Source organism: Osmerus mordax, chromosome 19 (assembly GCF_038355195.1).
Source record: "Osmerus mordax isolate fOsmMor3 chromosome 19, fOsmMor3.pri, whole genome shotgun sequence".
Lineage (NCBI taxonomy): Eukaryota > Metazoa > Chordata > Actinopteri > Osmeriformes > Osmeridae > Osmerus > Osmerus mordax.
In genome coordinates this window covers 11,654,797-11,668,145 of record NC_090068.1, presented here as the reverse complement: position 1 = coordinate 11,668,145, position 13,349 = coordinate 11,654,797, and the positions used below count along the sequence as shown (strand labels likewise).

At 47.9% G+C, this 13,349-nt stretch overlaps 1 protein-coding gene across 2 annotated transcripts in view; it reads left to right on the top strand.

Annotated features, from left to right (window-relative positions):
* The window catches only part of tmlhe (trimethyllysine hydroxylase, epsilon), a 133,985-nt gene that overhangs the window by 72,465 nt on the left and 48,171 nt on the right, over nucleotides 1-13,349 (top strand). The gene's annotated exons all lie outside the window — the stretch shown is intronic.

Sequence of the window (13,349 nt, the reverse complement as noted above, 5' to 3'; positions counted from 1 at the left end):
ACGCGCGGGCTCGTGTTTCATACAGAAGGAGGGTTTCTTCGGTGTTCTGTGTGCTGTCCAGTTGCTAAGCAACCCAGAGAGCACTGATGCAGTTGTGGTGTTTCGAAGGCTATGTGCAGAGGCTCATTTAAAGGAGTATTGCCACCAGTGTGGTGTCAGAGAGAGAGAGAAAGAGAGAAAGAGAGAGAGAGGAGCAGACAGACCGATGTGCCTGCCCATGTTTGTGCAACACTTTAGAATCAATACGGATCTCTCGTCACCTGGGCACCAACATGTGATGGGTCATGAGCAGTGGGCTGCTGGCATCTCCTTTTCCTGTTCTTCGTCATCATCATAATCTCCATCGTCCCCATGATCACGATCAAATCATCCAGGGCATGGGGACCTTGTTTTTAATACTACCCTTAGCAACAGTTACAATCAGAGCAAAGACCATGGTTCACCTGCCTGAAAGCTTTACAACATACGTTCACATCCAGAAAACACTGTCCAAGAATTGCGCCTTATCCCATAATTGCTTGTTTTACTGTTTCTTTATGTGGAATTTATGGCATTGCTTCACAAGGGTTGATTTGATGATTTGATTTCAGATTCACTCTAGTCTGTGGGATCCGGTCCTTGAGGACTGATTGACCCTAAATAAGCGGTGAGTATTTAGACTGCCTCTGGGTCATCTTCATTGAGGCTGATAAAGTACACATTTGCACAAAAAAGTGTTAAAGCAGCTAATCTATATTAGTAGACAGCACACTGTCAGAGGTGTCAATAGCTGACCGCTTACTTTATCAGCAGCTCTTCTTGAGCCATCCTGATTCATTTGGACCTTCTTGATTCACTTGAACCTTTTTGATTCACTTGGATTTTCTGGTATTTGCCATTTAAGAGGTCATTCATTACCTTTCCATTTTCAGGTGTTGTGTTTATGTTATTCAATGATTTCAATAAAGTAAATACTAACAGTGTGGTAAAGAAATAAAGAAAACAAAGCTGAAAAAATGTATTTGTATCAATTCAGAGCAGCCTTACATTACAAATGTCAAACAGTTGTTGAATCAGAATCAGAATCAGAATTCGGTTTATTCGCCATGTATGTTATACAAACACAGAATTTACTGTGGCAGGGAGGTGCAAACACTAAACATATATACAAATATTAAATTAAGTAAAGGTACAGAAGTTGAACTATTCCTAAGAACTCAACAATCTAAGAATAAAACAATTTCAACACACGATTAAACCCCACATCTCCTTGGTGGTTGTTCCACAGACCTATACGCTTGTGTTTTCCATCTTTTAAAGGCCTTCCTGGTATTAGGGCCACAGCCAAGGTCAGAGGTTAGACGTCAGGGGTTCGGTGTGTAGGAGGGGCCAATTAGACAGTCTGCCAGAGGCCCCCCTCCCCCTGTCCCCCCCTCCAAGCACAATCCCCAGGGCTGGTGAAGCAACCTTCTGCTCTTCACTGGCCTTCCCATGGACACCCAATAAACAGCTAACCCCCACCTCCCCCCCCCCCCCCCCCCCCGCCCCGCCCCAACACACACACACACCACACACACGTACACACACACAAATCACATGTGCACACGCACATATACACACACATATACACCACGCACGCATGCGTACACAAAAATACCATACATGAGCAGACACGAGCACACACACTCTCCCAGGGTCATCTGATCGCAGCACCTGGCTCAGTAACTGACCTCCACGGAGAGAGACAGTTCAAGCTTGTGAGACACACGCGTTCTCCCCTCTCTCCTTCCTCCCGGTTTATGACATGTTGCGTAATGCATGTAAGTTACTGGGTCACCCTTACTCCTCTGACATAAATAGTATCACATGCTTAATGCATTGCTGCCTTCCAGTCACTCCCAAGGTCTCTCCCTCCTGCCCCTAGTCTCTGCCAGTCGCTCGAATCACCTTCCGACATCACAGACCGCCTTCTCAGATATGCATGTATGCCCCGGAAACAATCATTTATTTTTGTACTCTCCCCAACTTGTACGGACAGGAATGAATGTGCCGGACTATGCTTTGCTGGTGATCTTGAATGTGCTTGTTGGGATGATGTAGTACACGGTTCCTTGCAAAAGCAACTCTCTTTCTCAGTAGCCTAACCTTCACACCCACCTTAAGATAATGTCAGCTGAAGGTTTCTGTTTCCTCTGGGTCTGCCTCATCACCCCCACTCCCCCTGGTCCTTCCATCCTTCCTTCCTCCCTCCTTCCCTTCCTCGCTCCCTCCCTCCCTCCTGTACTCTGTCCCACAACCTCAGACATACAGTACTGCAACAATGCTGTATCACATATTTTAAATCCCAGGTAAAGAGTCAAATAACCTAACTGAATCCCCTCACCCTGAGTCAAATAACCTAACCGGATCCCCATCCCTTGAGTCAAAGAACTCATTAGCGTTGTTTAAGACTGAAAAACAGCCACAGAGTCAAAGTGAATGGTACTGCAGAGGAATGATAGCCCAGTCACTTTAATCAATGTCATGAAAACTATTCATGCCTTGTCAAAATACAATTCACGCCATGGCGTGTTGCTTTGACGTCGTGTGCCATGTCAACAGTGTTGGGAAAGTCACCAGACTCACTCTGTCTGGGGGTCTACAAATACGCCCATCAACTACCACAAGAAAAACGGTCGTTAACCGAAACATAAATTACATTCAAAAGGACATTTCTTGTCTGCAGCTTGTTCCTGTTATTTGGTTAGTGAAGTCCAATGGGTCAAAAAGAAACAGTATATTTGAAAGAAGGGCGGGGAAAGAAAGGACGCGCGAGCCTTGATAGAGCATGGAAAGGAGTAGAGGGTAATGAACAAAATATGCAGAAAGGAAAACAACAAACCGCTGAATGCATTTCAGTCATCCATCAGAAGTCATGACGTCCCCGATAACATGGAATTCTACTCTCTCTTCCTGAAAATATGTGCACAGCAGCCCCAATCATTAAAACGGATAATGATACTTTGTAATATATTGTCCTCACGCAAAATGATGAACTCGTTTTGCTCTATTAAAATGCATGGTTTACCGTGTCTGCCTGGAAGTCGAAAAAATAACAATTCGTTGTTCTCACTGGGAAACAAATGAATATTACGTCCCGTTGTCATTTTGGGATGTTACAGCTTTTCCTCAAATCGCTTCTGCAGGCCTACTGTACACACTGACCCCCAACACACACACACAGACACACACACACACGCACACACACACACACACACACACACACACACACACACACACACATGATTCTAAGGTGATTGACAATCTGAAGTACAGAATGCGGTTAGATACCTGAGACTACCTGTATCAGTGGTCATACAGGGGTGAACTATCCCATCTCCTTTCAGGCTGTTGGTGACTAACTACATCGAACTTTTATTCATTTAGCAGCCGTTTTTATAGGAAGCGACGAACAAATTAGCGCGAAAGTACAGCAGACGATCAAGGATTGGCAGTGCATAGTTCTGCAGTATTTTTGTGGTCCAAGTCAAGGAACCAGTGGCGGTTCTACACAAATTTTACTGGGGGGGCCAAGGGGGGGCCAGTGTTTAATCATAGGGGCACATAAACAGAAACAAATGATATTTAAACATTAAATACTTTAATTTAGCTTTACATTAAAACCATACAAACGGCTCTGGCTCTCCCTCTTCCAGCTCCTCAGCTCTCTCAATACCTTGATATGTTTCTCTTACTTTTTTATTTACTGGGGCAAAAAAGGTTGCAATGTCCCTTCCTTGTTTCATGATGACTACTAGACGAAAAAAAACGTGTAAAAACAAAACAAACAAAAAAACGTTTATTTTTATTTTTATTCAGTCAGCTCAGGGGGGGCCACAGGGGGGGCCAAAGGGGGGGCCACAGGGGGGGGCCACAGGGGGGGGCCAGGGGCATTTTTACAGGGGAACTGGCCCCTGTTGGACCCCGTGTAGAAACGCGCCTGCAAGGAACAGTCTGTGTTTACTTTTACATCGCAAAGTATCTTAGCTAAGGTGTTGCCAAAAACATAAAAAAGGGAAAACCACAGTGCTATGTGCTGCCCCGGAACACTAATGTATCCTCTACGCCAGGAGAGAAGACATATCACTGTCACATGGACTACTCCAAAATTAGCTGCGATGAGTCCTGGCCCAACACTCTATGCTAAATATTGTACCAGCGGTGGAGCCGCACAAGGAGAAACAGATGATGGATGTCTATATCCTAGCCTCTCTTTACACAACCTCTTCACTCTCAACGTATTAACATTTAGTTACAACCCCATGCAACACATTTCGTAACACACTCATGGCACACATTAATTCAATACACATGAATAATTAAGTGTTCGTAAAGGGCAAGCAAAAGGGTAATCTTCGCAATGGCCCATCGTTATTGAACCATATTCTGGGTGGCTGTTATCATGTTGCTGGGCCAGCGACAGTAGAGCACACTGACTAATTCAGGACGTGGTAATTTCACCCAATGTTGCAAACGCAGACGTGCACGCCCCCATGCACACATAAACTCACGCACGTACGCACGCTTGTCAACACTTAACAGTAACATGCGTACAAGAACATGCACACACACACACACACACACACACACACACACACACACACACAGAGAGTGTGTGTCTGCCTGAGAACAATCTGGGGTTGGCCTACAGATGAACAGACAGTGGACTGATGTCTGAATTCTCAGCTGTTGTGTTTACTTAAGCAATCTGCTGGATAATCATCAGGGAAATGGCATGTCTGAGTGTGTGTGTGTGTGTGTGTGTGTGCGTGTGTGTGTGTGTGTGTGTGTGCGTGTGTGTGTGTGTGTGTGTGCATGTGTGTGTGTGTGTGTGTGTGTGTGTGTGTGTGTGTGTGTGTGTGCGTGTGTGTGTGTGTGTGTGTGTGTGTGTGTGTGTGTGTGCGCGCATATCGTGTGTGCATGTCACGGACATCCCTTGTTCTCCCACTCTATCTTCACCGAGCTGATATCCAGCCAGCCGGTCTTTATCGAACATCTTGGGAATGTCTTCCTGAGGGGGACGAGACCGAGAGCGCCTCTCCGCAGGCGTCTCGTGAAGCCTGCGCTCTCCCTCCGCCAAGCAGCGCGGAGCCATCGGCGCTCGCTTCTGGAATCAGAGGAAAATCAACAGAAAATAACACAGGTTTGATGATCCCCCCCCCCCCCCTTCCTCTTTGCTCTGAGATCAAACGCACTGTATCTTGCTTCCTGTAAAGCGTCAAGAGCCACAACACACAGACATGCGCTTTGTAAAATAACTAAACAATGGAAGTCAGATATATGTCGTTTCCCAAAGTAAACCCTGTGAGGAATTATTACTATATATCAAATGTGTGAAGCCGTCCGTAAACAGAGGTACGCCGGTCGGCTAGCCTATCTGTATTCCGCGTGTGATTTCAACACGGAACCCCTTGCGAGAAAGGGTTAATGAATTCCTCACACAGATAGATATTGCCATGGAAACAGCTGCGTGAGTGCTTGTGTTCGGCACACACAGGAGAAGACACAACAAAGCTTCTAGAGGTGTTTTAAAATTCACAGAGCCAAGCCTTTCCAGCACACATTGCTGCATTTAAGAAGAAAAAGAAAAACTAAAAAAAAAACTAAAAAACAAATGGCACCAGCCATAGATTGAGGCCCAGCCACCTTGCACCCTCTAGTCTACTGTCTCTCCTCCTCCTCCTCCTCCTCCTCCTCCTCCTCCTCCTCCTCCTCCTCCTCCTCCTCCTCCTCCTCCTCCTCCTCCTCCTACCCCTCTCCTTATCTCACTCTCTTTGAGATTCCGGAAAGAGCAACTGGAATTGAAACTGCATGGGGGATGGCCACAGAGATACTATGTGTGCATTCATAAATAAGCCCCGGCCAATAGCAGGGCAGAGTGGACATCATGCTGTCTCCCGTGGTCTCTGGGTGTGTGATGTGCTGTAACATTACAGACTGGACACGTCAAGGCACAACGACAACAACAGCCTGCTTGGCTTGATTCAGACCATGTGAGGAAGGACACATGTCTTGGAGGACCTTAATGATGCACTGTTTACACACACACGCACACACACACACACACACACACAGACCCACTGCACTTTATTACTCTTTAACTTGACGGATACCCCTAATGGCTACATTCTAAATAAATCATAGTGTTTTCTTCAGTCTAATCTGGGTAAAGTAAAAAAAAAAAAAAAAAACGTCAATGCATATTTAACAATTTTGAATTTGCACAACGAGTAAATGAATGGCAGGAATGACTAAATGCTGACATGGAGTAGTTTTACTCCAAACATGAGCTTCCACTGTGTCTCAGCACAGGAAAAATGGGTTCTTTCAGTGCCATTAGCTACCCCCCTTTGCCAATGGCAAGTCAATAACATCTCTGGCTGCACAAATGGGCTTTTATGCTTGGGTCTGCAAATTTAACTGTATAGGTTGGTTTAACAGCATTCACCATTGGCACTCAGACATTGTAGCAAAATAACTGTGTTTAGAGATTCATAAATATTTTGAGATGCGTTTAAAAGCCTTTCAGGTCCGCAGGGACTGCTAATGTTTGGCATGGCGTGGAACTCTAGGTGAGTGAGAGGGGACTTGGTGTTCTTTGTAAAACCCCTTGCCCTCTGGTGACTCTCAGAGCTCGCTGTGCTTTGGAAAGTGAGGACTACATCTCCTTCATCAGGCCCTGCCTCTCCACAGCCCTCCATACACACTCCCCCAGCCCTCCATACACACTCCCCCAGCCCTCCATACACACTCCCCCAGCCCTCCATACACACTCCCCCAGCCCTCCATACACACTCCCCCAGGCCTCCATACACACTCCCCCAGCCCTCCATACACACTCCCCTAACCCTCCACACACATTCCCCCAGCCCTCCATGTGTCTTGTGAAAAAAACAAGGATGCCTCGATGTGTTTTGAGGGGTTATTTAGATTTATCAAAAACATTGAATGTATGGATTGAGGATGTGAGAGGGACACAGTTGTCGTTTCACTGGTTTAGTGTGAAAAAAAAGACTGATGGCCTTAGAGCATGTCTCAGCACCGCCACATTCATCACTCATGGACATACAAGCTCAAAAGCAAAGTAAGACAGGCATACAGTGCACACACACACACACACACCACACACACACACACTCACGTACACACAAAATGACTGTTTTTCATCTGTCTTTTCCCCCCAGAAGATATCAAATATCGATCGCAATCAGTGAAGAAGTGTCCCAATTTCACCGTGGATCAGTCCGTTCATGACATCATCTCCGCCCGCCACGTCCGCCGTGAGACACCTGGTGATGTCTGTGTTTGTGTCCGACCAGGTGAAGGAGGAAGGGATGAATTTCAGCATCCGCCTTCATCGCATTACAGTTGACATTCGATGCATTTAGCAGACGCGTTTATCCAAAGCGAAGTCGGGCATATTGAAAGTACAGCAGAAGGATGGGAAATGCATAGTTCTAACAATATTTCAACATTCAGAATCAAGGAAAGGTCGGTATTTACCAGGCACAGCGCAGAGTAACCACATCTTAGCTCCCAGGCGAGCTGGTCCACGCACACGGGAGGAGAACTCAGGGGAAGTATAATTACAGAGCTTCAGGCTGGACAGAAGGGGTTAATCGTTCCCCGGGATTCCTGTCGGGATTCCGTCCTCACGTGGGAATTGTTAATTGACAGGGCCGCTCATTTCCACGGCTACTCACAAGCTGAGGCGGCTATCGGGGGTTTATCAGGAACAGAGACGAGAAACAACAGAGCACATTAGACAAATGCTCACTGACTTTGCATGCCAGGTATGACGTGATTACCTGTGACGATTATCACACGTTAATTATCAACATCATTAACTTTTTCTTGAGATAACGATGGTATCGGTTTGTCAAGCAGACCTACAGATGGTTCCAGGCGGTCTGTTCAAAAATATTGTTTGAGTTCCAAGCGCATCTTATTTTACTGTTATTGACTGTTTGTATTTAGTTTTTACTATGTATTTTATGGTGTCTTTTTTTTGTTTTGCTTTTGTTCGGCACCTCGGTCAGCCTTTGCTGTGTTAGAGTGTGCTTTATAAATACAATTTACTTACTTACTACTTACTTACACTTCGTTTTCCCCCAGGCTAAACAAGCTGTACAGGGGTCAGAAGGTCAACTCACGTCCCAATAACCCAGGACAGACAGATACTTCTGTTGGTATTGTCCGTACATGCCGTTGGATGAGATCATTGCTATTAAGTACGACGTCTGTGGGGGTGAATGACTCCAGTTGTAAATTCAAACGGATTCAACTGCGGTTGCTCACGAGTCACCTTCTAAATTTATAGCCCTTCAAGGTTACCTCAACGCACGTATTGGGTCATAACTTCTTATAACCTCGTCAACAACACCATGCATAAGGACGCTGTTCTGGTCTCTTTGTGAAAGTGTTTTTTTAATTCAATGTACTTGATTTCCACCATAAAGCATCCACCTGGACAAATTAATTGAGACATCGAGGACAAGGTAGGAGATGATATATTTTTCTTACACAAAGGTAATTTGGTACTGGTGCAGAAAAACTCAAAGCTAATAATCCGTGAGTCCCAGACCTCTGGGTTTCAAAGGGAGGAGGGTCACTGTGTCCAGTGACGCGTGTCTGGTGCATTAAACACGGGAGGACCAGAAAGACAGCCCAAGTAATGGGGGGTCAGGTGGTTGAGCGGTTAGGGAATCTGGCTTGTAATCAGAAGGTTGCTGGTTCGATTTCTCTGCCGTGCTAATTGACATTTTGTCCTTGGGCAAGGCACTTCACCCTACCTGCCTCGGGGGAGAATGTCCCTGTACTCACTGTGAGTCGCTATGGATACGAGCGTCTGATAAATGACCAAATATGAATGTGATGTCACATCCCTCCAAAACCACAACCTTCCTTGGCTCAGAGGAGACCTGAACAGCAGACATGTGCAACACTGTTAGGAACAATGCCTGAAAACATTTGAAATACATTTGACACACATTCTAACAGCAGGACTGGACAGCAACACTGGGAAAGGTCACAGTCCAGGACAAAAGGTCTCCAGTCCAGGACAATCAATCCACTGAACAATCTGCTGGTAGGTGACATCACGCAGGAGAGATGATCTCCGAGTATGCAACACCCTCAGTATCTCACATATCTGAGTACGTAACACCTGCCCACAGGACAGATCATCTTCAGGAACGTGATGTCATCACGCAAGAGATCATCGACACATCCCGGCACCTGACGTCATGACAGGACAGATCATGTCCGGGCGCGTGATGTCACACAGTGATGTCTAGCACAGTGATGTCACCAGAGCTCATGTCCCTGTCCATGTCCCTGTCTCCCCTGTGAGCTCAGCTATATTTGGAGACGTTACTCAGGAGTGACACACTTTTCACATTTCTCCGTGGGCGCTTGTGGAAGCGGGGGTGGGGGTGGGGGAGAGAGAAATGGGCGGAGGTGCCGGGCGTGGGGGGGGGGGGGGGGGGGGCGAGGGGTCGGGGCGAGGGGCCGGGGGGGGAGGGGGGGGGGCTATCTACCACGGTCAGCTGGACACGTCCGGGCAGCAGCACCCTCTTGTTCGTCGCCAAGGTTTCTAAATGAATTGAGACGGATGCTGTTTCGACCCCGGCGAGCCGCTGCACTCTGCAAGACTCATTGGCTACATTCATAGTAGTCTGATCAATACATGGATAGATCGGATGAGAGACAAGGGGGGGGTGGGGGGGGGGGTCCGTTTAAACAGGCCTTCTCTCTCCTATAATACCTTGATAACAAGATGATTCATTCATGTGACAGGCGATTGCAGAGCACAGATGGATTACACTAAACAGTCACAGCCTTTGCTGGCCCCGGCTAGCATACCGATTAGCAGCAGAGAGCAAACATGAATAAAACTGCTTAGTGGAAGTACGAGATCTTCGTTAAAATTCCCCTAAAGCGCAGTCTTAACAGTAACAAACATTCCGAGTGAGAGATCCATGCACACTCAATCAAACTAACAGCCTTCCAAATGTCCCCTGACACTGCACTGTATGCATGCCGTTGGTGATGGGATTAAATCCTGGTGGAACAGTGTTTAATATTAATAACAACACAGTGCCGCGACACGGTGAAGATTGAAACAGATGGTGTTTCTTAATCCATCAATGTTTTGGGGAAGGTGTGATATTATGTGGATGTACGGAGGAACACAAGGATTTCTGCCTACACCTGCTTTGGTTATTACTCTGAGACCTGAGGCTGTAGCCACAGCATGCACAGCCTGATCTACCCTGTCCTGCCCACAGCACATTCTTTCTGGCGGCCTCCCCCCCCTTCCCCCTCCCCCCCCCACAATAATTATTTGTATGATTAGCAGACTCAAAATAAATCGCTCCTAGAAAAAGAATTGTTTTCTAAATAATGACTTGTGTCAACTCGACAATTAGAACCATACGCTTCTGATCCTCCGGTGTCTCTGTATACTGTCTATGTACTGCATCTGTATCAAAGTCTACTAAGGACTAGACACATAACGGGTAATGCAAAACCGTTAGAAGAACCTAGGAATCATGTGTACGTTGAACAGCTGGAGAGTTAAAACATATGGTGAGAATGGTAACTGCATACTGTAGTCGACAACCCAATTATCATGAAATTGTACCCAATAAATCCTACCCAAGACATTAAACCGTACCTAATAAATCGTAGCCAAGACCGAATACACCCCCCACACTCCCAGACCATGCACCCCCCCACCCCCCCCCCCCCCATCCCCCATCCCGGTCCATGAAGAGTTCTGCCGCATTAATCTAACTGCCTCCCAGTCCTGGAACACCAGCACCTTGCATGAGGTCAATTAAGCCCCTACAGATAAATCACTCTGCATAATACTGTTATGAAAATAGTAGAGTGCAGTTTGGTCAATGTTTACTCTGCACAGGTGCGCCGGGCAAAAGGTGAGAGTCGTTTAGAGACATTAAAGGAGAGGTGGGGGCAGTGTCCTCCTCAAGGTTGGGAGAGAAAAAGATGGAAAATGTCACTCTGATGGAGTTCCTGCTTGCTTACAGTCATCGGAGAGCTACAACCTCACAGGTTTTCTATGGAAATGTGACCGGCTGCTGTTGGCTGGTGCAGTATAACAGGACAGCAGTCTGCACAGTGCACCTGTCTACGTACAGTACAGGAGTCTGTGTATGAGACAGTCTTCACACAGGAAAGCTGTATATATGCAACACAGACGTCTATAAAGCAGTCTACGTACAGCACAGGAATCTGCGTACAATACATCTACACCATACATCTACCCCACACATCTACCCTACACATCTACCCCACACATCTACCCTACACATCTACACCACACATCTACCCCACACATCTACCCTACACATCTACACCACACATCTACCCCACACATCTACCCTACACATCTACACCACTCTTCTACACCACACATCTACCCCACACATCTACCCCACACATCTACCCCACACATCTACACCACACATCTCCCCCACACATCTACACCAAACATCTACCCCACACATCTACACACAAACATCTACCCCACACATCTACCCTACACATCTACACCACACATCTACACCACACATCTACCCCACACATCTACCCTACACATCTACCCCACACATCTACCCCACACATCTACCCCACACATCTACACCAAACATCTCTCCCACACATCTACACCAAACATCTACACCACACATCTACCCCACACATCTACCCTACACATCTACCCCACACATCTACCCCACACATCTACCCCACACATCTACCCCACACATCTACACCAAACATCTACCCACACATCTACACCAAACATCTACCCCACACATCTACCCCACACATCTACCCTACACATCTACCCCACACATCTACCCCACACATCTACCCCAACATCTACCCCACACATCTACCCCACACATCTACCCCACACATCTACCCTACACGGCAGAGACAGTCCGAGGCAGGAAGGAGCCGAGAGGCCTGTGTTCCTGACCGGGCAGGACCCAGAGAGGCCTGTGTTCCTGACCGGGCAGGACCCAGAGAGGCCTGTGTTCCTGACCGGGCAGGACCAGAGAGGCCTGTGTTCCTGACCGGGCAGGACCCAGAGGCCTGTGTTCCTGACCGGGCAGGACCCAGAGAGGCCTGTGTTCCTGACCGGGCAGGACCCAGAGGCCTGTGTTCCTGACCGGCGCAGGACCCAGAGAGGCCTGTGTTCCTGACCGGGCAGGACCCAGAGGCCTGTGTTCCTGACCGGGCAGGACCCAGAGGCCTGTGTTCCTGACCGGGCAGGACCCAGAGAGGCCTGTGTTCCTGCTCGCTACAGGACTCTTGTTAAGTCATTACTGTAACGAGGAAAGCCATCAGGTCTCTGACGATAAATAGGAATTATTTTCACCACGGCAGAAACGGCCTGTGGAACAAAACTCAAATCAGAATGTACTCACCCTCGACTCATCTGTTGTCTGTCTGTCTAATCCGCCTTTCTTATTTATTTGTCTGTCTGTCTCATCCATCAGTCTACTTGTCTGTCTGTGACTGAACTACAGAATATGGATTACCTTTTGATGTAGGAAACAACGACTCTTGATGATCTCACAAAACTCCAGCACTAAACAGCAGCCCTGAGCCCTCAGCTGTGTCTGAGCCTGACATCCTCCCTGGTAACATGCAACATGTTTACCTAATTCCATATTGTTCGTCTGCCCATTTGCCGGGGGAGACGGTTCTGTTTGCTTAACCAGGTTAACTCCCTCCAGCAGGAAGTACCTCTCGTCCAGCTCCGCTGGGACGCCCTGCCTCCTGCCTGCCTGCCTCCTGCCTGCCTCCTGCCTGCCTCCTGCCTGCCTCCTGCCTGTCTCCTGCCTGCCTCCTGCCTGCCTCTGCCTGCCTCTGCGCTCCCTGCCTGCTCTGCCTGCCTCCTGCCTGCCTCCTGCTCCTGCCTCCTGCCTCCTGCCTGCCTCCTGCCTGCCTCTCTGCCCTGCCTCCTGCCTCCTGCCTCCTGCCTACCTCCTGCCTGCCTCCTGCCTGCCTCCTGCCTGCCTCCTGCCTCCTGCCTGCCTCCTGCCTGCCTCCTGCCTGCCTCCTGCCTGCCTCCTGCCTGCCTCCTGCCTCCTGCCTGCCTCCTGCCTGCCTCCTGCCTGTCTCCTGCCTGCCTCCAAACTCTTCGCAGGCCGCTGCTCTGAGTTAAACTGGTTTGGGAATCTCCCTCCAGGTTTGCCTCTGGCATTCGGCCGTGCCCTCCCTGAACTGTCTGTGTTTGATGTTACGACAATGGAGGAGGATTATAAAACCAACAACAACAACCTCACACAGCGTGC